The following is a 12,087-nucleotide window of genomic DNA, read 5'->3' as shown; positions in this document are numbered from 1 at the left end:
AAATAGGTACTCCATGTCCAACATGCTTGCAGAATTGGCTGGATTTGTAAACAGAAAGAGTTAGGGGTCCTGGGGAAAAGAAAGACCAGATGTAGTGATGCCTACAGACTGGGCCAGAGGACCCAGAAGGACTCCTGCAGGACCGGCCATGAGAATCCTTAGCTTTGGGCAGGATAGAAATCAAACGCCCGCCAGCCCAGCCGGAAGTGAGAGCAGAGTTCATTAAAGATAAAAAGCAGATACAATCGAAGCATCTGGGAGACTTGGAAAAGAAAGTAGCGTGACTCTCATCTTTGTTCTTTTTCGGTTCCTGGGGGGTTTCATTGAGGGTGATTGTCTGCTGTACGTGTCCCCCCTCAGACATCCAGGAAGCAAGAACCGGTTAGAACAAAGACCGGGGTCCAGGTGTTATTCCTTGGAGTCAAGGGGCCTTAGTATCTAGATATCTAGTGCTAGTGGTTTGGACTATGCATATAATAATTTCTTCCTTTCATTCTCACCTGGTCCTTCCTCAGATGTTACCTATTCTAGAGAAATCATTAATTTCCTGTCCCTTTAAAGGTGGACAAACATGATTTGCATTACAAGGTTTGTGTAAAGTGGGGTGAGGTTGCAAGAATAGATGCAGGAAAAGGAACAAAAGCAGATTTTTATGGAGTCCTTCAGTTTCCCTGTCTTAATAGTTTTCTTGACGTAAGAAAAGTCATTTTAGGCCCCTGTCCTTCTTTTATGTGAAAGAACGTAAAGACAAGCCACTACCAGGCCAGGAGATAACCTAATCATATCCAGGACAATAAATCACTGGTAAAACTCCCAATGCTGATTCAAAAGTAAAGATTGATCTGACATACATTCTTTTTTTTATTTTTTTTTAAATTTATTTATTTTTGAAGAAGAGAGAGAGTGTGAGCAAGGGAGGGGCAAGGAGAGCAGGGGACACAGAATCTGAAGCAGGCTCCAGGCTCCAGGGTCCTAGCTGTCAACACAGAGCCCCATGCGGGGCTGGAACCCACTGTGAAATCATGACCTGAGCCAAAGTCGGATGCTTCACCAACTGAGCCACCCAGGCACCCCTACCTGACAAACATTCTTGACTTATCTTTAAATGATCTAAATCCTTTTTGAGCAGTCAGATACTGACCAAGAAAAGCCAGAGAATTGATGATACTGATCCTTGCTGGCCCTCATAACTTTGACCTGGACTCTGTCACCTTGACATGACTTTTGCTCCCAAATTGCTTGCTGAATTCCCCATTGCATAAGCCCTTTAATGAATATGCATGAACCCTTAGCTTAAAACTTCCCCAGTTTTGTTCTTACGGAGACACTGCTTTGGGAAATATCCCCAGTGTTCTCCTTTACTTGTTGCAAGTGAAACTCTTGTTTTTCCTATTCTTTGGCTTGGTTGTATCTTTTGGCTTGACACCCTCCAAGAGGGAAACACAGTTTCAGGTCATAGAATGAAGTAATCTGAGTCAGAAACATAAATTTTCCACATATGGTACTCAACGTCAAGGTAAAATGAAGTGTCACCAGCTAGACCCCAAGACCTGACCTTTACTGCCCACCTGCTTGTACTCACGGGCCTTTGTCCCATATGTTTCCTTAAGCTCTTCTTGCCAGCTTATCTCTTAACTCTGGCAAATGGAAAGTGAAACTGAACCTCCAGCAATAGCAACTGCCTTGACAAGACCTCCAGCTGGCCTAGACCACCCAGACAAATTTGAGCGTCACCCCTCTGACTCACACCTACACAGATGGACCATGGATGACTGACAACTACCTTTACCTCATTATAGTACTAAAATCTCCATCCAAGGAGGAGCATAAGCCTCATTTACATAACATACAATGTGTGTATAGGCATGTTTCCTTGAGACACACGGGCAACCTTGTGCCCATTTCTGCATATGATGACAAGGCTTCCCTATCTAAATAGTCATCCTAACCCTAAATAAATAACCCTAAATAAACTCACCCTTGCTCAGAGAGTCATGGCTTTGGAAGTTATTCCCCATGTTCTTCTTATTTGCTGCAAATAAAGTTTTCTCCGTGCAACAATTCAACCTGATACAGTTTCTGACTCACCAAGAAGGAACTCACATTGGTTTGGCTACAATAGGAAATAATAATTTATGATGTATTTGTACTGAGATACAAGTTTAAAGTCATAAAATAAACATAATAATACTTTCTTTCAATCCTATCAATGTATATTTGGGAAACCTCCATGGAATTGCTTCCAAATGAGCCTACATTTGACACCCAGTTGGAACTCCTGGCCTCTCCATGATCATCTCTGTGTACATTTAGCAGTTACTTCATTCCCCCTGGGTTACTGTGGTAGTGGGAAGCAATTCCTTCTAGATAAGATAGAATAGTAACCAAGGGTGTCAGCAAGGAAAGCGAAACAAGCATAAAATCTGACAGCCTGAACTTAACAACACTTCCCAATTAATGAGTACTTACTGTATTCCAGTCATGTGCTAAGGACTGAACATATATGACTCATTACTCCTCACAACAGCTTCGTGAAGTAGGTACTATCATCTCTATTTTGCAGATGAGAACATTGAAATTTGTGAAGATTGTAACCAAAATAACATGAGTTTGCTCCTTGGTGAGTCACAGATGGAAACTACACCAGGTGGAGTTGTCACACAAAGTAAATTTTATTTGTAAATGAAGCTTCTGCTCCATCTTGGGTGGAGATTTTAGTATAATAATGAGGTAAAGGGGACTGTCAGTCATTCCATGGTCCTTCTGAGAAGGCATGAGTTGGGGATTAAGATTGAAATGGTCTGGGCGATAGGGGCTTGCCAGAACTCGTTGTCCAAGCATTAGCTATTGCTTGAAGGGTAGTTTTGGTTTTCATCACAGGATGCTATGCCCGTTGGGTCTTTTGCCTGAGTTATGAGATAAGCTAGAAAGAAGAGCTTAAGGAAAAGTGTAAGGCAAAGTTCAGTGGGTACAAGCAGGTAAACGGTAAAAGTCAGGTCTTGGGGTCTAGCCAGTGACAAGATCAGGAGGCTTTATCCACTATATATCTGAAGCACCATCAGAGATGCAAAGATTCTAAGGTGGAAAGGAGTCTGAGAAAACACAAAAAGTCCAATGTTTCTGGAAAAAAAGATCTAAAATTATACTGACTAGGCAAGTAAGAAGGGACCAGATCCTTTGGGTCTTATAACCATGATAAACATGCGATTTTCATCCTAAGAGTAATGAGAATCCATTTGTCAAAGTCACTGTTGCTTACCCAGCAGCCATTCCATAGCTACCATCTTCCTTGCTAATAGAAACCTAATTTGATTATTGGGCTCAAGACAAATACTCAAGGAAGGTAGGTTTATCTCACAGCCTCTGGGGATAAATCTAAGCGTGGTAATCCCATTCCCCTTTATCATGAACTGGTCTGGGAATGGGCACTTATTGAATTTAGGCAAATGATATCTAAGAAGTCAACTGACACTTTCTGGGAAGGACTTTGCTTTCTGATGAAAGAGAGAGCAGCTAGAGGAACAAGCCTTTTTTTCCCCCCTACTCCCAAATTCTTGCTTGGGATGCTGTCCTATGAGAACATTATGTTTCAATTCATGGTGGTTTTAAAAAATGTCCACAAATTATTTGATACTTTTCCTTTAAAAAGGCAGAGCCTGATTCCCTCTCCCTGAATGTGGGCTATACTTACTGACTCACTTCTGATGAACATGACAGAAGACTTCAAGTACCTTCATTTTGACCTCAGTGTGCTTTATAATTGATTAAGTTCTTCCTTCCAGTTTATCTCTTAATTCAGGCAAAAGATCCTGTGGGCAAAGCATCCCCTGATGGTAACTGAAAATACCCCCTCAAGCAATAAAGACTGCCCTGCCTGAGTCAGCAAGACCCCATGTAATTGACCCAAAGGCAATGATTGACCTGACCTTTACTGCCCACCAGCATGTACCCACTGACCTTCGTCCCTCATTTTCCTTGTATAAACCAAGGAGTATTTTCAGCACTTTGGAGACAGTCTTTGAGACATTAGTCCACTGTCTTCCCAGTGTTGGTTTCACTGAAGTAAATCCCTTTCTTGTTTCACCACTACTCATCTCTCTACCTTTGGATTTTGTCAGCAGTGAGTGGCTGAACCTCATATATTTAGGACCCCCAGATCCAGGTGCTCTTGTACTCCTGCACCCTGGTTATAAACAAAATGTGATAGAAATGACTGTGTGACTTCCAAGACTAGGTCTTAAAAGACATTGTGCATTTATTCTTACTCTCTCCTAGATCATTAACTCTGGGGAAACCAGCTGCCATGTCATGGGGACATTCAAACAGCCTGATGGAGAGGCCCACATGGTTATGAACTGATGCCTCTTGTCAATAACCAACAAAGAACTAAGGCTTCCTTCCAGTAGCCATGTGAATAAGCCATCTTGGAAATGAATCTTGCAGGCCCACTCAAGCCTTCAGATGCCTGCAGCTCTGGCCAACATCCTTACTGCAGTCTCATGAAAGACCTTGAACCAGGACCACCCAGCTTAGCTGTTTCCAATTTCATGACACACCAAAATTGTAAAATAATGTTTGTTGTGTTGAGGTACTAAATTTTGAGGTATTTTATTACTCAGACTGAGTCCTTGATGACATCCATGACCTACTGAATTAACCAACCATGGCACTGCCCTAATGAGACAGGGAAACTGAAGGGACCCCATAAAAAATCTATTTTTTCTTTGCTCTTTTTTCTTCTTTTATTATTTTTTAATTTTTTTATTGTTTAGAGAGAGAGAGAACATGCAAGCAGGGGAGAGGGTCAGAAGGAGAAAAAGAGAGAATCCCAAGCAAGCTCCAGGCTCAACACAGAACTTGATGTGGGCCTCGATCCCAAAACCCTGGGATCAGGGCCCAAACCAAAATCAAGAGTTGGACACAACTGACTGAGCCACTCAGGCACCCCTCTTGCTTTTAGTCTTGCTAGAACCTACACCCCTGCCTCATGCATGCCTTGATGTATGTCCTCCTTGTAAAGATCAAGGAGTTAATGATTTCTTTGGAGTCTTTCAGCACAATGGATAACATCTAAGGAGTGACCAGATGAGGTTTTCATGAAAATTCTCCAAGACCAGTGACTCCAAACACCTTGACACCAAGACTCCAGGGTATAAGTGACTTGTGGAGGACACCTGAGCACTTATCCTTGTTCGACCAGTTCCTGGATACCTGGGAGGACACTTACACCAGACCATCATCCCCACTAAAAACCCCAGACCCCAAACAAAGATGAGACTCATGCTCCATTACTTTCCAAGTCTCCCAGATGCTTTGTCTGTATCTGCTCTATCTTAAATAAACTCTGCTCTCACTTCCTGCTGGCTCACTTTTGATTTCTATCCTGAGCAAAGCCAAGGACCCTCTTGGCTGGTCCTGTGGGACCCCTTTGGGTCTGAGGACCCAGCCTGCCTGCATCACTATTACAATTTCTTATTGTTGAAATTAACAAACCCTAAATTTTAAGCCCCATTTCATCGAGTATGCTGTTGCTTGCAGCTGAAAATACCTTTCTACACTATTGAAGGGATTCAAGCAAGAGTGATATGATCAAGTTTACATTTCTATTTTACTTTTTAAATTTATTTTAAGAGAGAGAGCACTCGTGCAAGCGAGAAGGGGAGGGCAGAGAGAGAGAGAGAGAGAGAGACAGAGCATCCCAAGCAGATTCGCACTGACAGTGCAGAGCTCGATGCAGGGCCTGAACTTGCAAACTGTGAGATCATGTCCTGAGCTAAAACCAAAAGCCAGACACTTAACCAACTAAGCCACCTAGATGCCCCCAAATTTAAATATTTAAAAGTTCATCCTTGGGAGACTTTCACCTCTGCTACTGGGGTTATCTTGGACGAGCTCATTGGAACTAATCTTCCCATTGAGAAATAGTAGAAAAGCTGGAAATTTTTCAAAAGCATCTATTCAAGGTGTTAGATAACTACCAAGGTCATTGAAGCTTAGGGAAGAATTTTGAAGCCAGGATTTAAGAGGAAAATGAAACCCAGAGAAGTTAAGTCCATATTGGGGGATACTTTTCCCCATAAGGACATCTACTAATTCCAGAAGAGGCAGAGGAAAGATCTAGCATAATTTTGGTTAGATTTAGGGGGCTAAAGAGGAAAAATTAGACTTCCAGGAGTACCAAGGAAAGGGGGCTTTGATAAAACCCACATACTTTGGGTTGCAAACTTGAAGGACAACCCCTTAGGAAAAAAGGTAAATAGGAAATAGATCAGCTCTCACATAAAGCCCAGCTTCTTATTATCTCAATCCATGATTGAATAAAGTGACCTGGAATTTGTAATACCTCTAGGTTAGTAATCTACTAGGAAGAAACAAATATAAAACACTTTTCTGAAGATAACTTTATCAAGAGCCCCAAATTATTACTACATTTTTTATACACAATCAAAAATTTAAAAGTAGGGTTGCCTGAGTGGCTCAGTCAATTGAGCATTCGACTCTTGACTTCAGCTCAGGTCATGATCCCAGGGTTGTGGGATCAAGCCCCATGTTGGGCTCTGTGCTGCATGGAGACTGCTTAAGATACTCTCTCTTTCCCTCTGACCCTCTCCCCTGCTCATGCTCTCTCTCTCTGTCAAACAAAAATAAATTACAAAGTATATTATTTATCTATTGCTATTTGCCCCCAGACTCAGAACCTTAAAACAACACCAAAAAAATAGCTCAGTTTCCGTGGGTCATGAATTCAAGAACAGCTTAGCTGGGTGGTCCTTACTCTGGGTCACTCATGACATTGCTGTTATCTGAACACTTAACTAGGACTGGAGGATCCACTTCCAAGATGGTGCACTCACATGGCTGTTGGCAGGAAGCCTCAGCTTCTCACCACATGTGCCTCTCCATAGTGCTGTTTGAGTATCCTAATGACATGGCAACTAGCTTCCCCCAGAATGAATGATTGAAGAGAGAACAAGAAAGAAGCCATCATGCCTTTTGTGACCTAGTCTCAGAAGTCACACACCATCATTTCAACCATATTCTATTCATTAGAAGTAACCACTAAGTCCAGCCCACACTTGGGGCTAGGGTAGATGGGTTTAACCTCTTGAAGGAAGAAAAATAGAGGATTTTGTGGACATATATTAAAACCACAACACACACTATACCTGGGTCTTAATTTTGCTGAGGCATAGACCTGATGATAGGACATGCACACAATCCTCAACCCATGAAGAGATAAACATAACAACTCTGAGGAATATTAAAGACAGATTTCAGCTATAATGGCCACTTTCTAGACTTCTACCCATGCCTTGTCTATGCTTACATTTTCATGTAATTATAGAAATTTCACAGTTGGTAGCAATTTGAAGGTCCCACAGGTCCAAACTCCTATCTCCTATACTATAAAAATGCCTTTTAAACATCTAGCTTCTAGGGGTGCCTGGGTGGCTCAGTCGGTTAAGTGTCCAACTCTTGGGTTTCAGGTCAGGTCATGATCTCATGGCTTCATGAGTTCGAGCCCCACATCATGCTCTGTGCTGACAGTGCAGAGCCTGCTTGGGATTCTTTCTCTGCCTCTCCCCCACTCACACTGTCTCTGTCTCTCTCAAAAATGAATTTAAAAAAATTTTAACATCTAGCTTCTATTTGAATATTCAATAATGGATGGGCATCTGGGTGACTAGGTTGGTTGGGTGTCTGACTCTTGATTTCGGCTCAAGTCATGATCTCCCAGTTCGTGGGATCAAGTCCTGCATCAGGCTCAGTGTTGACAGTGCAGAGACTGCTTGGGATTCTCTCTCTCCCTCTCTCTTCCCCTCTCCCCCAAACTCTCTCTCAAAGTAAATAAATAAACATTAAAAAATAATGGATACTAACCCCAATGTTTATAGCAGAACTTTCAACAATAGCCAAATCATGGAAAGAGCCCAAATGTCCATCAACTGATGAATCAATAAAGAAGATGTGGTTTATAAACACAATGGGATACTACTTGGCAATGAGAAAGAATGAAATTCTGCCATTTCCAACAACATAGATGGAACTGGAGGGTATTATGCTAAGAGAAATAAGTCAAAGAAAGAAAGATATCATATGTTTTCACTCATATGTAGAACTTGTGAAACTTAACAGAAGACCATGAGGGAAGGGAAGGGGAAAAATAGTTTCAAACAGAAAGGGAGGCAAACCCATAAGAGACTCTTAAATACAGAGAACAAACTGAGGGTTGATGGAGGGGGTAGGGGAGAGGAGGAAATGGGCAATGGGTATTGAGGAGGGCACTTGTTGGGATGAGCACTGGGTGTTGTATGTAAGCAATGAATCACGGGACTCTACCCCCAAAACTAAGAGCACACTGTATACACTGTATGTTAGCTAACTTGGCAATAAATTATATTAAAAAAAATTTTTACTTAAAAACATTCTCCATTACTTCCTGTAACACCCTTGACATTTGCTGCAAATACATGTTCATTTAAAACAAAAAACATTAGGGTGACTGGGTGGCTCAGTCGGTTAAGTGTCCAACTTCAGCTCAGGTCACGATCTCACAGTTTGTGAGTTCAAGCCCCACGTTGGGCTCTGTGCTGGCAGCTCAGAACCTGGAGCCTGCTTCGGATTCTGTGTTTCCCTCTTTGCCCCTCCCCCGCTCATGCTCACTCTCTCTCTCTTTCTCCCAAAAAATAAATAAACATTAGGATCAGGAGCCAAGATGGCAGAACAGCATGGAAGTTTTTTTGTGTCTCGCGTCCATGAAATACAGCCAGATCAATACTAAACCATCCTGCACACCTAGAAAACTGATTTGAAGATTAAAACAACAATCTGCACAAACTGAACCACAGAACTCAGCAGGTACACTGCGTGGAGAGGTGAACTGGGGGAGAGAGAAGCTGCAGAGGGCAGGGAGCTGTATTTGCTTGTGGAGACAGGACAGAGATGGGGGGGAGAGTACAGGAAAAGCACCCCCCAAGAACATCTGGAGAGAAAGTGGAAAATTGGAAACAACCGCAGGGACTAAACTAAAAAGGGAGAAAGGATAAAGGAGAGGGTTTAAATTCCATTAAGACTGTAAACAAGGGGAGTGCAAAGGCTGCAACTCCGCAGCTCAATACCTGGCGGTGCTCTGGTAGGAAGTCCGAATCCCCAGGAGCAGAGTGGGGTCTGGGAGATCCTCAGACCACATGGGGAGAAGTGGATCCTCTGCTGGAAGGACATTTGGTAGAAGCTGTGTGGCCACCCAGTCCCAGCAGACCCCAGAGAACAACCACATTCACTGCTGCTGGAACAAGGATTTTAAGTGAGAAGCCTGGTGCCAGAGGTGTGTTGTGATTTTCCATAATACCTGAAACACTGCTGCTACATGATCACGTGAACTTTATCCGGGGCAGGCTGGCATCCAGCCACAGTCTCTGGGCATTGGCAGCAGCATGGTCTCGCAAACGTCCCTGAGTGTAGCCAGCACCATGCCACTGTCAGTGAGATACTCATCCAGAGGATCTGAGCAGGTCAAAGCTGCAAACCCTCAGAAGTGAGAGTTCGGGAAACACAGCCGCATCTGAGATGAAACTCAGGAGGGAGGTGCCACCTGACAACCTGACAACCTGGTCACAGACACTGAAAAGCAGGGAGTGGATGGAAGCCAGAGACAAAGGACAGGTGCACGATTGCTGGTCCAGGAGAGCAGAGTTCCAATACTAGAGACTGGGTAGCTGGGTGATACTATTTTCACCCTTCTCGCCCATGTGCATACACATCTACAAGCACCACAACAATCCACCCCAGTAAGCTAAGCAGTGCCATCTAGTGGAGAATGGAGCCGTTACACTAAGCCCTGCCCAACGGGGCAAACTTCGCTCTTCAGGAACACCACAAATATCTCTGCTTGCTTACTTTACGGACAATAAAGTGCTTCATAGTTTGACTTCTAGGGGAAAACTATGTAATTTCAGTTGTATTTCACTCTGTTCTCTGTTCCACTTATTCAATTATCTTTTTTCTTTGTCATTTCTTTTCTTTTTGTTGAATATAGAAAGAGAAAAATTTTTTATTTTCAATTTTTATTAAAAATATTTTTCTTTAATTTTTTTACTGTACTATTTACGTATTTGTAAGTTTTTCAAATTCTATTTTACTTCCATCATTTCATTTTATTCTGATTCATAGAATATATTATCTCCAATTTCAAACGTTTTCCTTTTTTTTCTTTTCTTTCTTTTTTTTTCCTTTTTTTTTGTTTTTCTTTTTTCCTTTTTCCTCTAATCTATCAAACTCCTTTCAATAACCATACCAAAACACACCTAGGATCTAGCATCATTTATTTGATGTGTGTGTGTGTGTGTTGTTTTTAATTGTTTAACTTTAATTTTGTTTCTTTTTCACCTTATTAATTCCTTTTCTTCCTTCAAAATGATGAAACAAAGTAATTTGCCCCAAGAGAAAGGGCAGGAAGTAACAACAGCCAAGGACTGAATTATCACAGATACATGAAAAATGTCTTTGCTGTTCTGCTTCTATTTCCTTTAGGTGTGCTGTTAGATTTTGTATTTGGGATTTTTCTTGTTTCTTGAAATAGGCCTGGATTGCAATGTATTTTCCTCTCAGGACTGCCTTTGCTGCATCCCAAAGAGTTTGGATTATTGTCTTTTCATTTTCATTTGTTTCCATATATTTTTTAATTTCTTCTCTAATTGCCTGGTTGACCCATTCATTTCTTAGCAGGGTGTTCTTTTTTTTTTTTTTTAAATGTTTATTGCTGAGACACAGAGACAGAGCATGAGTGGTGGAGGGGCAGAGAGAGAGGGAGACACACAATCCAAAGCAGGCTCCAGGCTCTGAGCTATCAGTACAGAGCCAGACACAGGGCTCGAACTCACAGACCGTGAGATCACCACTTGAGCTGAAGTCGGATGCTCAACCAACTGAGCCACCCAGGTGCCCCAAGTAGGGTGTTCTTTAACCTCCATGCTTTTGAAAGTTTTCCAGACTATTTCCTGTGGTTTATTTCAAGTTTCATAGCATTGTGGTCTGAAAGTGTGCATGGTATGATCTCAATTCTTTTATACTTATGAAGGGCTGTTTTGTGACCCAGTATGTGATCTATCTTGGAGAATGTTCCATGTGCACTCGAGAAGACAGTATATTATGTTGCTTTGGGATGCAGAGTTGTAAAAATATCTGTCAAGTCCATGTGATCCAATGTATCATTCAGGGCCCTTGTTTCTTTATTGATCCTGTGTCTAGATGATCTATCCATTGTTGTAAGTGGAGTGTTAAAGTCCCCTGCAGTTATCACATTCTTATCAATAAGGTTGCTTGTGTTTGTGAGTAATTGTTTTATATATTTGGGGGCTCTCATATTCGGTGCATAGACATTTATAATTGTTAGCTCTTCCTGATGGATAGACCCTGTAATTTTTATATAATGTCCTTCTTCATCTCTTGTTACAGCCTTTAACTTAAAGTCTAGTTTGTCTGATAAAAGTATGGCTACTCAAGCTTTCTTTTGACTTCCAGTAGCATGATAGATTGTTCTCCATCCCCTCACTTTCAATCTGAAGGTGTCTTCAGGTCTAAAATGAGTCTCTTGTAGACAGCAAATAGATGGGTCTTGCTTTTTTTTATCCATTCTGATACCCTATGTCTTTTGGTTGGAGCATTTAGTCCATTTACATTCAGTGTTATTACTGAAAGACATGGGTTTAGAGTCATTGTGATGTCTTCAGGTTTCATGCTTGTAGTGATGTCTCTGGTACTTTGTGATCCTTGCAACATTTCATTCACAGAATCCCCCTTAGGATTAGTGGTTTAGTGGTGATGAATTCCTTCAGTTTCTGTTTGTTTTGGAAAACCTTTATCTCTCCTTCTATTCTGAATGACAGACTTGCTGGATAAAGGATACTTGGCTGCATATTTTTTCTGTTTATCACATTGAAGATTTCCTGCCATTCCTTTCTGGCCTGCCAAGTTTCAGTAGATAGGTCTGCCACTACTCTTATGGGTCTACCTTTGTAAGTTAGGGCCTGTTTATTTCCTAGCTGCTTTCAGAATTCTCTCTTTGTCCTTGTATTTTGCCAGTTTCAC

The sequence above is a fragment of the Lynx rufus genome, unplaced genomic scaffold (assembly GCF_022079265.1).
Source record: "Lynx rufus isolate CCGP_SWC_20201006 ecotype Redwood Valley unplaced genomic scaffold, mLynRuf1.p SCAF_14, whole genome shotgun sequence".
Classification (NCBI taxonomy): domain Eukaryota; kingdom Metazoa; phylum Chordata; class Mammalia; order Carnivora; family Felidae; genus Lynx; species Lynx rufus.
This window is presented reverse-complemented; position numbering follows the sequence as displayed.